Below are 6,621 nucleotides of genomic sequence, written 5' to 3' on the forward strand. Positions count from 1 at the left end.
CGGGCTCATAGACCTAAATGTAAAACACATTTGTTGAACGCCACGAAACCAGCAGCTTTGCTGTCACCACCAGAGGGCCTCACATGATTTGGAGAATTTTCAAACAGGGATATTGATGCAAACAAACAGGAAGGACCAGTAGCTCTGCTCGTCTCCCCAGAGACCAGAACCTGCCCAAACCACCCAGCATCCCTGACTGATGACGGTGCCTGAGCGCATGTGAAGAGAAGACATGGCGAGGGGAGATGCCTGTGGAAAGCAGATGGCCTGAGCTCTGTGTGCACGCCCCAGTCCACGGGGAGATCCATCAGCAGCAATGGAAGCCTCACCGACTCAAGGTGTTAGTGCACAAATTCACACAACTGTTGGCGGAATACCATGCATGCAGATAAAGGAGCGGTTCCTGGGAAGCCATGCATAAGAACAGAAACAAACAAAAAATGAGCAGAGGCGGCTGTGGCTACACACTGCTGACCGAATTTACAAATTTAGTACAGGCAGGTTACAAACAAATGAACAAAACAGTAACAACAATTCTCAGGAGAAAAGAATCAGAATCCAGCGTAGAACAGTCTATAACCTAAAGCATCCAGTGTTCAATGATAAGTTACAAGACAAAAAGAAACAGGAAAGTGTGGAGGGAACCAGTCAATAGAAACTGTCTTCATGTCCCTAGATGTCACACTTAGCAAACAAAGACTTCAAAGCAGTTACTGTATGTTAAAAGAACTAAAAAAATGGCCAGGCATGGTGGCTCATGCCTGTAATCCCAGCACTTTGGGAGGCCGAGGCGGGCGGATCACTTGTGGTCAGGAGTTCAAGACCAGCCTGACCAACATTGAGAAACCCTGAGAAACATTGAGAAGGCCAGGAGGGTGAAGGGAACTGCAGGGGTGGGTGGTGGTGGGCAGGGCTGGGATTTAGCCTCCTCCTCCCACTGCCCACCCACCCTTAGGAGCCCTTTGTGAGGGGGAGGCCCCAGCTCTGTGATGTGGGCCTGGGCCCCAATAAATACTCTCAGAGGGAATGCCCAGGGCTCAGTAGCCGGAGGACAGCAGTGCAGCTGACGTGGATATTCTCTTTCCTCTGAGTGTTATTGATACAGAGCTGTGCCCCAGCCCCGTTCCCCAGATCATCCATCTCATCCTCTTCGTTGGGTTTAGCCTGGTGTTCCTCATCATCTTAAGCCCCTACTTTCCCAGGGAGCCGTCCTCAGTGCCTCCCAGAGACGAGAACAGCGAGAATGTAAGGAGCCCTCAGCCCACACCCAGCAGAGAATGATTCTATTTTCCTGCTCTCTTTTCCACTTTTCCAAATCCAGCAGAGGCGCTCCTGTGATGGGAAGTCTCATCATCCCTCTAGGGACGGCAGGGCAGGCAGGGGTTGGAGTGGGCATAGGATTTCCATCCCCAGCTCCCAGACCATCTGTGGGGTGCACGGGAGGCGTCAGAGCAAAAACAAACCCCGGGACTCAGCGGCGAGGACCCGGTCCTGAGAGGGGTGAGGTCTCTGTGGGAGGACAGGCCCTGAGCCCGGGCTCATCAGCCGCCTTCCCGGGCAGGTGCCTCGGGGCCCAGCCTCTGTGTGGGGTGCTCTGGCGGCTGTGCTGAGCCCCTGAGAGCCCCCACCTGAGCCTGGACTCGCCTCTGGCCTCCTCGGAAGCCGAATCCTCCCCTGCCAGCTCAGAGGCTCCTGCGGACGCAAGCGTGCGTGGTTCCCAAGCAGGGGAACAGGCACTGAGGACGCCCAGGGCGGGCCTCACATAGAAAACCCCTCCGTGCATGGCCGGGCGCAGCGGCTCAAGCCTGTAATCCCAGCACTTTGGGAGACCGAGACGGGCGGATCACGAGGTCAGGAGATCGAGACCATCCTGGCTAACACAATGAAACCCCGTCTCCACTAAAAATACAAAAAAATTAGCCGGGCGAGGTGGCGGCGCCTGTAGTCCCAGCTACTCGGGAGGCTGAGGCAGGAGAATGGCGTAAACCCGGGAGGCGGAGCTTGCAGTGAGCCGAGATAGCGCCACTGCACTCCAGCCTGGGCGACAGAGCGAGACTCCGTCTCAAAAAAAAAAAAAGAAAACCCCTCCGTGCTTTTCGAAGAAGGAAACCAGAACAGGTTATTATGCACTTTAGAATCGAGTGAAAGGAAAGAGAAGCACACAGGGCTCCGTGAGCTGGGCGGAGAAAGTGTGTCATTCACGAGCACTGTGGGTCTGCAGCTGTGGGGACAGGAGACTGAGACCCGGCCTGCGCCCTCACTCTGTCTTGTCTCTCAGGATAAAGCTGAAGTGGGGGAATGGCTCAGGATCGGAAATAAATACATCACCTGGAAAGGTAAGGCTCTGAGGGTCCCAGAAGCCCCAGAGATGACAGCTTCACCTGTCCCTAGGAATAAGCACCAAGTCTCCTAGGAAGTCATTTGCAGAGGCCTGGTGGGGAAGCTCCTGGTAAGGCGATTGGAACCTGGGATATGTCTCCCGTTCCCTGCTGGGATGAAGCCTTGGGGTCCAGGGAGCGGGTGTTGCCCAGGAGGGGACTGTGTGGGGGAGGGGACCAGTGACCACCTGGACATGCTGGAGGGGATGCAGGTCTATGTGGGCAGCTGTTTAACATGGCTGAGTCCTCTTTGAGAGTGCCCCGTCCTCTTTCCCCAGGAGGTGGCATGTCGGGAAGCACTTTGTAAATGACAAAGTGCTGGCCCCCGGGCACCTGGCTCTCACTCTTGGGGCCCTGTGGCCTTCCACAGGGATGCTGGGGCTCCAGGGTCTGATCCCCGATCCCGGGGTCTCCCCTAAGGGCACATGCACTTAGCCTCCTGTAAGTCCCAGTTTCTTCCCTCACCACCATAACCCATCTCCTGCTTTCCAGCTTGGAGAAGTCTCTTGAAAAAACTGGAGAACGTTAAGGACCACACTCTCCTGCCAGAAAAGTGAGGCTGTTTCTCCTTCTCTCCCGTGTCCTTCCTACCTGGACCCAGGATGCCAGCCCAGGGCCTGGGGCTGATGTGGGAGAGGAGATTACAGCCGTGATGTCACTAAAGCCCTGGAGCAGAGGTAGGCAGAGCTTTGTGAAGTCAGCATGGGGGGCCCTGGAGGGGCGTGGGCCGCAGGTGCCCAGTGCTCCTGGCTGCAGCCTGTGCCTCCTGTGCCCTGCAGGCTGCTGAGGAAGCTCCCTGGTGAGGTCAGCTTCCATTGTCTTCTAAGCCGACACCGCTTGAGGAAGTTGTTTGAACGAGGCCCTTGGAAGGTTCACTGGCCAGGTTGGGGGCAGTATGGGAAAGCTTCTCCCACCAGATTGTCTCTGGGCTCCCCTGTCTCATCTGGCCTCCACGCCATCATTAGTCCCAAAGACCTCCATACGGTCCTCTGGGTCTCTGTCATGCCTGTGTTCCTCCAAGCTACCAGCGTCTTCATGTCCTCTTGAGGGGTGACAACGTACTAGCAGCCCTTGCTGGTTCTCGGCGCCTCCTCAGTCTTGGTGTCCGCTCTGGCCGCGCTCAAGGAGCCCTTCAGCCCGCCTCTGCGCTGCGGGGGCCCTTCGCTGGGGCTGGCCGAGGCCGGAGTCCGCTCCCTCTGCTGGCCCGGAGGTGTTGGGGGGAGGCGTGGGCGGGAGCTGGGGCGCTGGCGGGCAGGAGCGGTTCCGGGTGAGCGCGGGCTCGGCGGGCCCTCCTCAGAGCAGCCGGAGGGGTGCCTGCTGGACTCCAGCAAGGGCAGCGCTCTCTGGGCTGCGGGAGCGCCCTGGCTAGACGCCGCAAACTCCCACGCACCAGCACCAGCGAGCGGTGAAGCCCGCTGGGCTTCCGGAACCGGTGGTTACTTGGAGAACTTTTCTGTCCAGCTAAAGGATTGTAAACGCACCAATCAGCCCTCTGTGTCTAGCTAAAGGTTTGTAAATGCACCAATCAGCACTCTGTCAAAATGGACCAATCAGCACTCTGTCAAAACGGACCAATCAGCACTCTGTGAAAACGGACCAATCAGCTCTCTGTAAAACGGCCCAGTCAGCGCTCTGTAAAATGGACCAATCAGCAGGATGTGTGTGGAGCCAGATAAGGGAATAAAAGCAGCTGGCCCCAGCCAGCCGCTGCAATCCATTTGGGTCCTTTTCTGCATCGTGGAATCTTTGTTGTTTAGTTTTATGTGCCCTCTGGGTTGGCGCTGCCTTTATGAGCTGTAACAGTCACCTCAGAAATCTGCAGCTTCACTCCTGAAGCTGGCCAGACAAGGACCAACTCCGGATGTGCTGGGGTTAAGAGCTGTAACGCTCAGTGGGAAGGTCTGCGGCTTGAGCCCGCCAGAAGGAAGAAACTCTAGACACGCCATCTTTAAGAAGTGTAACACTCACCGCAAGGGTCGGTGGCTTCATTCTTGAAGTCACCGAGGCCAAGAACCCACCAATTCCAGACCCGCTGTGACGCACCCTTTATATGAGCCGTTTGCAAGCACCGTATCAGCAAACCTGGGCACCTCTATAAAACCTTTGGGGTCGCTGTCATCCCTCAGCTCCTCCCAGTGACCAGAGATTTTGCATTCCCTGGAGCATCCTTCACACAAGCCACGTGGGCGTTCTCCCCACCACGGAATCCTGGCTGGGTGTCCTGGTCTGACTCCACCCAGGCTGATTCCGAAACTGACGCCACAATATACCTAATGTGCGACGCCCCTGAGCTGTGTAGCTAGTGGGTGCCTTTTAGCCCTCGAGTGATCCAAGGCATTGGTCGCTACAGTGATCCCAACCTGCGCCTGTCCTAGAGGCAGGAGGCTGCTAGAGCCCAGTGCCTCTGCACCTCCTCACCCATTCGAGCACCCTAGTCTTACCACCCACCTACCAAACGCTTCCCTCTAGGGAGATCCCAGAAGCAGGCAGGTGGAGGCAGGAGCCCCACTTCCCTTGGCCTGGATGTGGCAAAGCTGCTGGATGCAGAAGACACGAAAATCTCAGACACTCCCATGGACACCGCACATCCAACATCCACAACAATTAGGAATATCCTGAGGGCAACGTGGAGCTGCGTCCCCTCCCTGATCGGGGCACCCCGCAGATGGGGAAATGTGTGTTCTAATGGGTTAGGAGAGGAACCTGCAGAGACGCTGGCTGTGTCTAGGCCGAGAGCAGGCGTGTCTGGGTACACACGATAAAGTGTTAAAGGCAGTTTATTACAGTAAAAGAGAAAATACGTCCTCTGTGTTTCCTGTGGCTGCTATAACAAGCTCCTACAGGCCTGGGGGTTCACAGCAACAGAAACTTACCCCCTCACAGTCCTGGAGGCCAGAAGACAGAAATCAAGGCCTGGAGAAGGCAGGGCCAGGCTCCCTCCTGAGGCTGTCGGGAAGGAGCATTCCTGGCCTCTTCCGGCCTCCAGCGGCTGCCGTGGCGTTCCTGCGCTGTGGCTGTGTCCCAAGACCTACTCCATCCTTCACAGGGCCTTGTTGCCTGTGCGGCGGGTCTGGGTGGAAGCTCCCTTTGCTTCTTTCTTATAAGGCGTTTAGGGCTGGCCTGGAAGACTCAGGATATGCTCCTCTTCTCAGGGTCCCTCCCCTAATCACGTCTATCACCACACAAGGTGATGCTCAGGGGCTGCAGGGCTTAGACATGGGTGTATCTGCGGGAGCCATGATCTGCCTACCATAACCTCCAAGTCATTCGAAAGAGGAAGGCGAATACAGAAAACTGAGTCTCTCTACTAGAAATTAGGAAAAGAGAGAAAATGGAAGTTTAGAAAAGCCAGGACAAAAAATTAAGTGGTGGAAATAATTCTCATAGATCAATAAAAATAAGATCCATAAATGTATAGAACAGAGCCTCTCCGATTGGACACAAAACAAAATCTAGCCAGATGTTGCTTACAAAGGTCACAGTGAAGTGTAGAAAGGTAGAAGGCAAGAGGGTGTGGAATAGTATGCAGTGTGAGTGCGGATGGGAAGAAAGCCGGGGTGACCGGGTCAATACCCAACCTAGACTTAAATACACAGGGTCCCTGGGAATGGAGACTCCCAGGTACAGAGCCTATAAGGGTGAGTGAGAGCAGGTGACCAGCTTTGTAGAGGAAAAGGCACTTCCCTGAAGGCTGTGGGGCCCATTCCAGCCTGGCTATGGGAGGACAGCTCTGACCCATCCTCCCATGGGTGGGGTGACCCTGGCCCAGACTAGGGACCGTGCAGTGACGGCCAGAGGGCCCTGTTGTGATCATGAAGTTGGGAACTGCCTAAACCGTCTTCACGGAGCCTGTGTGTCCAGAGGGGAATTTCAGGCACATGGGATGCGATGTGAAGGCCATGGTTGCTGAGGACAAGGCTGGGTCAGCGCTAGGCTGGTTTCCAGGAGATGGCAGCAAAGCCACAGAGAAGCCTGGGGAGGGCAGAAATGCACAAGGAGGGGTGGAGACTGGAGCCTGGCTGGTCCTTGGTGTCGGGGGCTTGAGGGGACCCTGCTTCTTTCTCTGGGAGCCCTGTGGCCCCAACTGGAGGACAGGAGGTGGATGGGCTGGTCCCTGAGGCCCAGGCAGCATTAACTGCGTGTGGAGCCAGGTTTCGTCTGAGCCTTCACAGGCCGGGCCTTTCCCTGCCAGGGACGTGCTGTTTTTACCCCCTAGCAGCCTCCATCCCTCCATCCTGAGCCC

At 56.1% G+C, this 6,621-nt stretch overlaps 1 long non-coding RNA gene across 1 annotated transcript; it reads left to right on the forward strand.

Moving 5' to 3' along the window:
- Positions 1-1,209: 1,209 nt before the first annotated feature.
- Positions 1,210-3,572, forward strand: LOC126956945 (uncharacterized). Its single transcript, XR_007726610.1, has 4 exons — positions 1,210-1,245; positions 2,279-2,336; positions 2,871-3,055; positions 3,158-3,572. It is a non-coding gene; the product is annotated as an uncharacterized LOC126956945 (long non-coding RNA).
- The last annotated feature ends 3,049 nt before the right edge of the window (positions 3,573-6,621 follow it).

This window comes from Macaca thibetana, chromosome 6 (assembly GCF_024542745.1).
Source record: "Macaca thibetana thibetana isolate TM-01 chromosome 6, ASM2454274v1, whole genome shotgun sequence".
NCBI classification, from domain to species: domain Eukaryota; kingdom Metazoa; phylum Chordata; class Mammalia; order Primates; family Cercopithecidae; genus Macaca; species Macaca thibetana.